Source organism: Abramis brama (assembly GCF_963993115.1).
Source record: "Abramis brama genome assembly, chromosome: 15".
Classification (NCBI taxonomy): domain Eukaryota; kingdom Metazoa; phylum Chordata; class Actinopteri; order Cypriniformes; family Leuciscidae; genus Abramis; species Abramis brama.
In genome coordinates this window covers 24,452,550-24,464,499 of record NC_139977.1, presented here as the reverse complement: position 1 = coordinate 24,464,499, position 11,950 = coordinate 24,452,550, and the positions used below count along the sequence as shown (strand labels likewise).

The 11,950-nt window shown below is 36.2% G+C and overlaps 1 pseudogene across 1 annotated transcript; it reads left to right on the top strand.

Moving 5' to 3' along the window:
- Positions 1-4,285: 4,285 nt before the first annotated feature.
- Positions 4,286-8,237, top strand: LOC311097018 (macrophage mannose receptor 1-like; annotated as a pseudogene). The gene is made up of 5 exons: positions 4,286-4,547; positions 4,629-5,009; positions 6,994-7,284; positions 7,456-7,840; positions 7,965-8,237. The product of its transcript is annotated as a macrophage mannose receptor 1-like (transcript).
- Positions 8,238-11,950: the final 3,713 nt, after the last annotated feature.

Below are 11,950 nucleotides of genomic sequence, written 5' to 3'. Positions count from 1 at the left end.
TTAGTGCCCAATTACTTCAGTTGTGTGAAAAAAAAAAAAAAAAAAGATAGCACTTTATTTTACAGTCCTGTTCCCCTGTAAAAGTACGCACTATGTACTTATAACTGCTATAACTATAACTGGGTAATAACTAGGTACTAACCCTGAACCTTCCCCTAAACCTAATCTTAACCCATGTAGTTACTACTTTCTTATGTAAGAACACTGTAAGTACACGTAAGTGCACCATCTTCTTTTGTCTTCCACAGGAGAATGAATGTGATGGAATGATAATGAGGGTCAGTAAATCATGACAGAATTATTCTGTATCCCTTTATTATCTTTTCTATCAATAATCCATTAAATCTATTGTTACGAACTTTAAAGGCCTAGGAGATGTACCGTAACATTTATGATATTATATTACTGGTGGATGGAATGGAGCAGAAAAACACATGTCAGACCAACTTGAAGAGAAAAATCAACTGGATATTTATTACCACAAGCCGAAGCCACTAGATCCAGTTACAGAAATGCGCTATGTACAGTGCAGTGAAAGAAAAAATAAACATACAATAAAAAAAATAGGGAAAGGAACTTAGTAAGTGGCGCCAAAGAAAAGAATGAAATATAACCAAACACTCCTTATTTCTACTCCTAAACTAACCAAAGCAAAATGTAGAAATAAAACTGAGATCTTCGGCGCATCCGGCGCCTAACTAAACCTACCTAATAAAACAAAACTACAAAGAGTGGCGCACACTCCTTACCTAGGGTGTCTAACATTTCATTACTACGGGCACAGTGTATATCGCGATATACTAACCTGTTCGCTTTCCCAAAATCAGCTTTACAGCCGTTAACTCCGAGCAATGGTGAGCAAGACACAACAAAAAGACTAATCACTCAGATACTGAACTACAACAAATAGCCTACTGAATCACAAATTAACAGAACACACAGTAGCCTACACAACTCAGTTCGCTAGCAGAGACCCATGAATGAAAAACGCCGTCCTTGCAGCAGGGCGACATCAAATTGGCTCTCAAGCACCGCCTTGATGATGGACATCCGATCCCGCCAATCACAGCAACCTGAGAGTAGACAGAAGCCGTTTCTCAATACCAAGTACGCAAAGTTAGGACTTGAGTCCTTGGTAGTTCAGACTTGACAATTTCGACTCAGGAGAACGAACTCCCTAGGACGGGAGGACGCAAGTCCGATAATTCTGAAATGGAACAGCGGCGTACTTGATAGCGTCACTCAGCTCGCTCTGGCTACTCTGGTTATCTCTTTATGTATATCTAGGCTACAAATAAAAAAAAATATGTTATAAACCACCACTCTGCCTCTTTTCATTTTCATTTAAAAAAATCTTAAACATAATGGCCACACAAATGTGGTTCAGGCAACGCAATTGATTGTTCACTGCATATTTATAACAACACAAAATATAAAACACAACCCTGACTCTTGATGAATAAAAAAACATTATAATATTGATCATTAAAAATAACATTTAGCAAAAAGAGACAGGGTTGTGTCATTTTATTTTATTATATATGTACATGTGAAGAGAATGTAGGCAACATGTAGGCTATAATAAAATATTTTATATGTTTTAAATATATAAAATAAAATGACATAACCTTGTTTTGTTAAATGTCAGTTTTAATGATCAATAATAACCATTATAAAAGTATAAGTAGCCTAAAAGGTATAAGAAGCTATACAATAATAAAGCAAACGATTCAGTCAAACAAAAGTCAGCACTCTAGGCTACAACGTTAAAGTTAAATAGACTAAATAAAGCTATGAAACTTCACTTTGCCCTCAGCTTAACGTTTTGCCAGGGAACAAATTATAGATTAATGAGACAAATAAAATAAATGAATAAATAAATAAATAAATCTGCCCGTTAGATATACACAAGACGATTTATATCTCATGTTAAACCACTAGACTAGAGACATCTGAGCCAGTGGCAAACGTTAGCAACACTAGCCGAGGAAAGGCTATTCTCGGCGGGGTACATGAGCGCCGAGCGTCCGATTGCCTGGTTCTCACAACTCCGAAAACGTCAGATCAAATTTTCAAATAGGCGCTATCTTTATAAATAAACCAAAGATTTGATCTTTAAACAACTACATTCTCGCCTGAAATACTCTTACAACTACATTTCGTGACACAATTACAGCAGTATTTTTAAATTACGCGGGGTTTCTCCTCTGCTATTGACGCTTGCTGGTTGGTGTGAGATGCATTCTGGGATACCTGGCTGTCTCAAGTTCGCACAAGTCACCTCTCGATGCATCCTCGGTAAAAGGGGCGGATCAAGAACACATCCGGGGATTTGAACTGGACTTGGCTAGATGTGAACTTTGAATTGGAACAGTACTTGGGCAGCGACTGATTACGTTTCAAAAGTCCACAAGAACACAAGTACAGACAAGAACGCATATTGAGAAACGGCTAGAGAGTGAACTACATTTACATTTACATTTAGTCATTTAGCAGACGCTTTTATCCAAAGCGACTTACAAGTTAGGACTAGATTAAGCGAGTCATCATGAAGAGGCAAAAAACAAAAGCAACGCAAGAAGTGCTCAAGATACGAAGTTCAGGCATTATTCAGAGTAGCATAAGCCCAATAAGTGAGGTTTTAGAGGGAAAGTTTTTTTTTATTTTTTTTTTTTTATGAGGTTAAGTGCTCACGGAAGAGATGGGTTTTCAGCTGTCTTTTGAAGGTTGTCAGGGATTCTGTATTCCGGATGAGGGTGGGGAGAGCGTTCCACCAGCATGGAACTGTGAATGAGAATGTTTTGGACAGTGATTTTGTGGCTCTCTGTGATGGAACCACGAGACGTCGCTCGTTGACCGATCGTAGGCTTCTAGTAGGGATGTAGGCTCGTAGTAGTGAGTGAAAGTAGGAGGGAGCTGAGCCTGTGATAGATCTGTAAGCGAGCGTCAATGCCTTGAACTTGATGCGAGCAGTCAGAGGTAGCCAGTGCAGAGAGATGAACAGAGGAGTGACGTGGGCCCTCTTTGGCTCGTTGAAGACAAGACGAGCTGCAGCGTTCTGGATCATCTGTAGAGGTTTGGTTGTACATGATGGAAGTCCAGCCAGAAGAGCATTGCAGTAGTCAAGCCTAGAAATGACCAGGGCCTGGACGAGAAGTTGTGTTGCATGCTCAGTTAGGAAAGGCCTGATCTTCCTGATGTTGTGCATTGCAAACCTGCATGATCGAGCTATCTTTGAAATGTGATCTGTGAAGGTCAGCTGGTCATCAAACGTTACTCCCAGATTTCTGACCGACCTTGATGGGGTGATTGATGATGAATCTAGCTGGATAGTGAAGTCGTGCTGTAGAGACGGATTGGCAGGGAGGACGAGAAGCTCAGTTTTTGCCAGGTTGAGCTGCAGGTGATGTTCCTTCATCCATGTCGAGATGTCCGCCAGACAGCTTGAGATCCGTGCAGCTACTGTGGGATCATCTGGTTGAAATGAGAGGAAGAGCTGTGTGTCATCAGCATAGCAGTGGTAGGAGAAGCCGTGTGCTTGTATGATGTGTCCCAGTGATGTGGTGTAGATGGAGAAGAGGAGCGGTCCCAGCACAGAGCCCTGAGGAACACCTGTGGTCAGTTGATGAGATCTGGATACCTCGCCTCTCCATGCGACCCTGAAGGACCTACCTGTGAGATAGGACTCAAACCAGTGGAGGGAAGTTCCTGTGATGCCCAGTGATGAGAGGCTGGACAGAGAAAGAGGAACTAGAGAAAGAGGGGAATAATTAGCACAACAGCCAACACGTGTGAAGCATACCAGCGTACACGAAAAAAAAAAAAAGATCAATGAAAACAAACACACGTGGAACCTGCCTCAGTGTGGTCACATCAGTTGCAAGAAAGAGTAGATATGTTTAGTTGGGTTCAAAAGTCTGATCAAATAAGCAAATTTGTGACACAAGAAAAAAAAAGACAAACCAAATACTAGAATTCATGTTAATTTTTCAATTCATTTTTCACTCAATTTTTGATGCTGATCATATAATTTATAACCATAAAAGCTGTATTGAATGAGAAAGAATCTTTTCCAGCATTCTCAGATTTTGGACCATATTGAATTTATCACAAATATTTAGGATACTAAATAAAAAACTGAACTTTATTTTAGAAATATTTGTTTACTGTATTTACAACATTAGCATCATCCCGGGAGTATCACTTTGTGAATGAGTCTAAGACCTGGACTGAAGCTCAGAGACACTGCAGACAGAATTACACTGATCTGGCCACCATTGATAACATGGAGGAAATGAACAGTCTGATTAACACAGTTAATGGGAGTTACACTGGTTCAGCCTGGATTGGACAGTATGATGATGTGAACAGCTGGAGATGGTCATTGGAAAACAATGATTTCTATCAGGAAGGACAGAGAGATTTCAGGAACTGGTATCATGAACCAGACAACAGTGGGGGGAACCAGCTGTGTGTTTACATGGTTAGTGATGGGAAATGGTATGATTTGTCATGTGACAACACACTGCCCTTTGTTTGCTATGATGGTAAGGGCATTTAGTTTGTTTTATATATTAATTTAAATTAGATTTTTTTTTTTAATGAGAGCTAATTTGTCATATTTTATATCTTAGGTAGAGAGAATGCTATACAGAGATACATCAGAATCACTGATGGGAGAAACTGGTCAGAGGCTTGTAGATACTGCAGAGATCATTACACAGATCTCGCCAATGTGAGAAATCAGACTGAGAACCAGAGGATCCTTGAGACAGCAGGTGGAGGAGTCTGGATCGGCTTGTACAGAAACAGGGTTTGGTCAAGCAATCAGATTACCAGTTATCAAAACTGGAGGCCACGAATTTCTGGGTTACAGGCACAACCAGATAATGCATATAATGATGTATATGAATATGGATATCAGCACTACACTGCAGTATCATTCCAGTATTCAGGCCGATGGACAGATGAGGTCTGTGTATCCAGCTGGCCTTTCTTCTGCTATAGCAGTAAGTTCACTCGCTTTAATGGGTGCCTTTATTTGGTAGGAATGAGAAAGACTTTAGCACTAGTGTCTCCAACATGAAAGATCAACATGTTTAAATTAGGCTAAAGGTACCAGGCCTACAAATATGTGGATTCAAATTATATTGTGAAACTTAATGTTGAAAGCTCTGAAAACCCTTAACATTTTAATTTTAAAATAAAAAATAGATAAAGGAAACCACCTCAATGGTGACCTAAAACAGAAATTTTACTACAAAACATCACCAAATACAATAAATAGAGATAAAGCATCTGTTGGGGATCCAAGCAGAGATTTTATTATTATTATTCTAATTCCAAACAGCATCCTGTCAGTTACCAACAAACTTGACTTTGTATGTTTTTTATTATTATTATTATTATTATATATATATATTTAAGTTGCTCATACAAAATTACCTTGAGTTTAACTTTATGTTTTTATTTTATTTTAAATAATCTATTTTGAAATCTATTCTATTTGGTATGCATCTCGGCAGGAAAATAATTAGTTTAGCTGTAATATTTAATTCAGAACTGTAAAAAAAAAGAATATACTATATCTACTCAATAAAATTGTGGCAACAAATTACAATAAATATTATTTATTAAATTCAAAAAATAAGAATTGAGTTAGAATTAATCAAATTAATTCCTTAAAAGTCAACCATTTAAAACAAGTAAATGCAAATAGCACACAAAGAATTAAGCAAAATTTAAACAAAAATATCTGAACAAACAGTCTGATAACTGACAGACATCAAAGATGAATTGAGAACTCTTTTTTTATTTCAAACATTGAAGACACCTGATGATAACAAGCAGATTCACTAAAGGAAAGAGAAACACAAGAATGTGTATGTTTTAGTGAAGTGTTTGGTCACCATTCTGGTGATCAGTGTTTGCTTTAGTTGGACAGTTTGACCCTTGGCTTTTTAAGTCAGTTTATGGCTTTTCACTGACAATATTTTTTTGCACAGATCAGACATTCTGAATTTAATTTTTTAAATATACTGTAGGATTTTTTTAATACACAGACATACAGAATCAGCATATGAATCTCAACAATGGTGACATACTTCTTGCCACAATGCATGCTGGGAGTCATGAGTTGTATACCATGGTGGCTCCCAGGATGCATTGGGGCACGAAGCATGTCACCATTGTTGAGATTAATATGCTGATTCTGTACGCATAAAAAAAAAAAAAAAAAATCCTACAATGCATTTAAAAATTCCAAATGTCTGGTATGTGCCAACAAAATGTTATCAGTGAAAATCATCAAATAACTCATTTTGATCAGTTATGAGATTAGTCAATATTTTTTCTTTACAATGATTAAAACTTGATCATCTGATTGTCTTTGTTTCTGGCTTCCTTTGCAACAAATGATGTGATTTAGCAAACACTGTTACAAAAACCACAAACTGACTTAAAACGCCAAGAGTCAAACTGGCCAACTAAAACAAACACTGATCACCATAATGATGATCAAACAATTTCAATAAGACATCAACATCTAAATCAACATCTCTTAATTCTCAATAAGATTTTTTGTAGTTGTCTGACAAAAATAAAGTCAATCTGATAAGTAATAAGTGAACCTGGAAATGAGTTTGTGGAGTTGTTTAATCCTCCTCTTCTGAGATCTTGAGAGATTTAATGTCTTCTTCAAGGCTGTGGCTGGAAGTCAGTTGTAGTTATTGTGTTTCTCTTTCATTCAGTGTACTAGTATCTTAAAGCAGGTTACAATGCTAATTTTTAAACTAATTCAATCATAAGTGAAATTTCCAAAAAATTCCTCAAAAGCTGGTTCTTTATTGTTATCTTTTGACAAGCAGTGTGACTTACATAACAGTAGTTAACAACTAGTTGTACAATAACAGTTTGTAGAGTTTGGTTTGTTGGTATCACTAACCAGGTGATTGCAAAAAAAAAAGAAATTCTGTGCTGTAAAATAATTCACAGAGTCCTGCACACAATCTTCATGCACTCACCAGTACCACTTTGTGTCTGAGACTAAGACCTGGACTGAAGCTCAGAGACACTGCAGAGAGAATTACACTGATCTGGCCACCATTGATAACATGGAGGAAATGAACAGGCTCATTAAAACAGTACGTGGCACTTACTATGGCTCAGCTTGGATTGGTCTCTATGATGATCTGAACAGTTGGAAATGGTCTCTGGATAATGCAACATTAATGGGAGGATTTAAAGGCTGGTATGTCCAGAAACCAGTGAACTCAGGTGGACAGAGTCTGTGTATGTACATATCATATCGGGGAGCATGGAGTGAATTATTTTGCTTCTATAGACTTCCTTTTATTTGCTATGATGGTGAGAATTGCCGATGGTAATAACAAGTAATTAGAACAAAATATTTATGATTCCATGATCACATCACATATTTAAAATGTTTCTCCACAGGAAGAGTGAATGCAAATGCAAGTTATGTGTTTGTTTACCAGTCTAAAACCTGGACTGAGGCTCAGAGTTACTGCAGAGAATATCACACAGACCTCGTCAGTATCAGGAACGAGATTGAAAACTACAGTCATTATTTTCATATGGTTCAGTTGCTTGGATTGGACTGTCCAGAACCAGATCTTGGTCAGATCAGAGCAACTCTTCATTCAGTAACTGGAGGACAGGACAGCCAGATAATGCTGGAAACAGTGAATACTGCACTACAGTGTCATTTAGTGACTCTGGGAACTGGACAGATGAAAACTGCAATACTGCATTACCTTTCATTTGCTACAGTGGTGAGGAGCTAATAATAATGACAACCTTTAATTTTTTTTTAAACAATGTAACGGATGAGAATAAGATACAGTATATTAGAACATCAAAAAATAAAGGGACACATATTTTCTAAATGTGTAACTAATTTTTGGTTTTGTATTGTTACAATTTTCCTACATTTACAGCATTAGCATCAATCCCACTTGTATCACTTTGTATATGAGTCTAAGACCTGGACTGAAGCTCAGAGACACTGCAGACAGAATTACACTGATCTGGCCACCATTGATAACATGGAGGAAATGAACAGTCTGATTAACACAGTTAATGGGAGTTACAATGGTTCAGCCTGGATTGGACTGTATGATGATATGAACAGCTGGAGATGGTCATTGGAAAACAATGATTTCTATCAGGAAGGAGAGAGAGATTTCAGGAACTGGTTCCATGAACCAAACAACTAGTGGGAATGAACTGTGTGTTACCATGGATTATAATGGAAACTGGAATGATATATCATGTGAAAATTATTTCACATTTGTCTGCTATGATGGTAAGAGATTCCAATTGAACATTTCTTTTTATTTAAATACATATTTAGTTTTCTTTCCTTAATCAGTAAGTCAAAGTCTCAACAAATGTTACTGTCAGTATTGTGTTATAAGATCTCTAGAACAGTCTTAGCTTAGTTGGCTTGGAAGTATACTGTATACTAATATTCAAATTCGGTAACACTTTATTTTACGGTGCCCTTGATACAGAGTAATTACTTAATTAGGTACTTAGTAATAGACGTTGTAATAACATGAAACAAAATGTACTTAACATGTAACTAAGTTATGGAACAGCCTGTACTTACAGATTGTAATTACACACATGTAATAGGCAGCTACTGTTATACATCTGTAACAAGCCGAGTTGGATAAGGTTTATAGATACACATGAAGTACACTTAAGTACATTCTTGATACACTTTATTTTACGTAGCTTATACCTGTGTAATATTATGTAATTACATTGTAATTAGGAAACTACTGCATGCATTTAAGCTGTGAACTAGTGAGTTAAATCAAACTAAGGCAGAGATGGATAAGGTATGTATACACAAAGTACACTTAAGTACATTCTTGATACACTTTATTTTACGTAGCTTATCCCTGTGTAATATTATGTAATTACAATGTAATTAGGAAACTACTGCATGCATTTAAGCTGTGAACTAGTAAGTTAAATCAAACTAAGGCAGAGATGGATAAGGTATGTATACACAAAGTACACTTAAGTACATTCTTGATACACTTTATTTTACGTAGCGCATCCCTGTGTAATATTATGTAATTACAATGTAATTAGGAAACTACTGCATGCATTTAAGCTGTGAACTAGTGAGTTAAATCAAAGTAAGGCAGAGATGGATAAGGTATGTATACACAAAGTACACTTAAGTACATTCTTGATACACTTTATTTTACGTAGCTCATCCCTGTGTAATATTATGTAATTACAATGTAATTAGGAAAGTACTGCATGCATTTAAGCTGTGAACTAGTGAGTTAAATCAAAGTAAGGCAGAGATGGATAAGGTATGTATACACAAAGTACACTTAAGTACATTCTTGATACACTTTATTTTACGTAGCTTATACCTGTGTAATATTTTGTAATTGCAATGTAATTAAGAAGCTACTGCATGCATTTAAGCTATGAACTAGTGGGTTAATTTAGATGGATAACATATGTAGATACACAGGAAGTGCACTTAAGTACAATATTGATACACTTTATTTTATGTTACATACAAGTAATGCTACAGAACATACACATTTACCATGTGTAACTGCAGACCTTAGTAGCCTAACATATTTAAGTACTTGTTGTTACATTGTGTTATACTAAGTACTTTCTTACATAATTACAGTGTACCAAGTCCGTAACACGCATGTAACAGACTCGGCTTGTTACACATGTGTAACAGTAGCTGCCTATTACATGTGCGTAATTACAATCTGTAAGTACAGGCTGTCCCATAACTTAGTTACATGTTAAGTACATTTTGTTACATGTTATTACAAAGTCTATTACTAAGTAATTAATTAAGTAATTACTCTGTATCAAGGGCACCGTAAAATAAAGTGTTACCTAAAATTCTTATGTAAATGGATTGTAGATATAACTGTATTTATTTAAAATATGGTTGACTAATTAACAAATTAACTGACTTGATTGTAAATGTATATTTTTATCTTAGGTAGAGAAAACGCCTCTCAGAATTATGTTATGGTATATATGAGTAAGACCTGGGCTGAAGCTCAGAGCTACTGCAGAGAGAATTACACTGACCTGGCCAGTGTGAGAGATGAGACAGAGCGTCAACAGATACTGAGCATTACACGTTATTATTATAGCTATGGTTATTATTCTGGTTATACTGTATGGATTGGTCTGCACAGAAACAGACTGTGGTCAGATCAGAGCAGCTCTTCCTTCACATATTGGCTGCCATATACTCCAGGTGAGCACAACCAGATAATGGTGCAAATGTCCCAGGACAGCGGGGAGCTCAACACTGCACAGCTGTGTCTTTAAAATACTTTGGTCAGTGGACAGCTGAAGGATGCTTTGCCAGTTTGCCTTTCTTCTGTTACAGTGGTGAACAAATATAACTTCTATAAAGAAATAAAAGAATAACAAACACACAAAAACAAGAAAATGCGAATGTAAATGTGGATTCTGTAAAATAAAAATAATAGAAAGATTGTATCAAAAGTGTAACATGCTAAAGTTTTACTAATGCAAGCTTTCTGTTTGTGACCCTGATGACCATCACATCAACACACCATTTCAGATGAGTATGGTATGTTTGTGTAGACATGTGATCCATTGTTTCTTTAATTATCAATAATGTTAAAACATAATGTAAATTGTTACAGTTTTTGGTTACACTTTATTTTGATAGTCCAATTTAGACATTCTACTAACTATAAGTAACTTTTCAACTACATGTCAACTAACTCTCATTAGAGTATTAGTAGGCTGTAGTAGACTGTCAGTAGACTGTTAGATTAGGGTTAGGTGTTAGGGTTCGGGTTAGGACAATAAGTTGACTTGTAGTTGCCAAATTAGAATGTCTGTTGGGGGACCAACAAAATAAAGTGTTAGCAAATATTAAGCAGACAGTCTACTAATGCTCTAATCACAGTTAGTTGACATTTATAGCTCCAAAGTTACTTATAGTTAGTAGAATGTCTAAAGTGGACTATCGAAATAAAGTGTTACCCAGTTTTTTTAATTCACTTTGGTTCTATTTTTTTCACAAGTAAGGTGTACATGTACAAAAATCCAAACTGATCACACTTGTAACAACTTGTAAATAACACTTGTAAGATAGTCATTCTTTCAAAACCTGATCTCATGCTTTCATTACAGTTATACACATTTCAGTCAAACATTGTTTCAAACACAAGATGTAATATGTAATGAGAACATTTGGTTTAATCACCGAAACACAACCGTATGATCTTTTTTCAGTTTAGGACTTTTAACAATCAATTCAACAGCAAACAATGCAAGATACATGTTTCAATTCACCCTTGTTGCTGAAATAATTATAGTAATACAGGCTGCAGTTGCCACATTAGAAAATACACTTATATTACATAACTTATGTAACTGAATCCATAATGTTGTAATAGTATCTATGTGTGTTATCAAAAGCTGTGATGAAGTTGTGAAACTGCCATGAGGTTTTGTGCTAGAACAGTTTGCTGGCAATACAGTAAATGTTTTCACTGTGCCATATGACTGTCTACATGGTTGACCTTACAGATGAAGGGTGAGTTACAGTAATGTGGAAGTCACCATGGTAATTGTTTACAGTATCACATGGCATACATACTGTAATGTACTATATGTAATGCCATCTGTCTCCCTTCTTCTAATGCATCTCTGATCAATCTGATGTTATACAGTCATTGCCTGTTTCCTCTCCTTTGTACTCTATCCTGCTTTATGTTCACAAATTGCAAATCTCTATATAGCCTCTGTCAAAATACTTTCTGTATTTTGACATTTTCAACAAACATCACTTAGTATGATTCATAAGCTGTTTTCCTCATGGGGACCTACAGTATATGTCCCCACAAGGACTAAGATTTCGGATGTTGCCATTTTTGTAGAG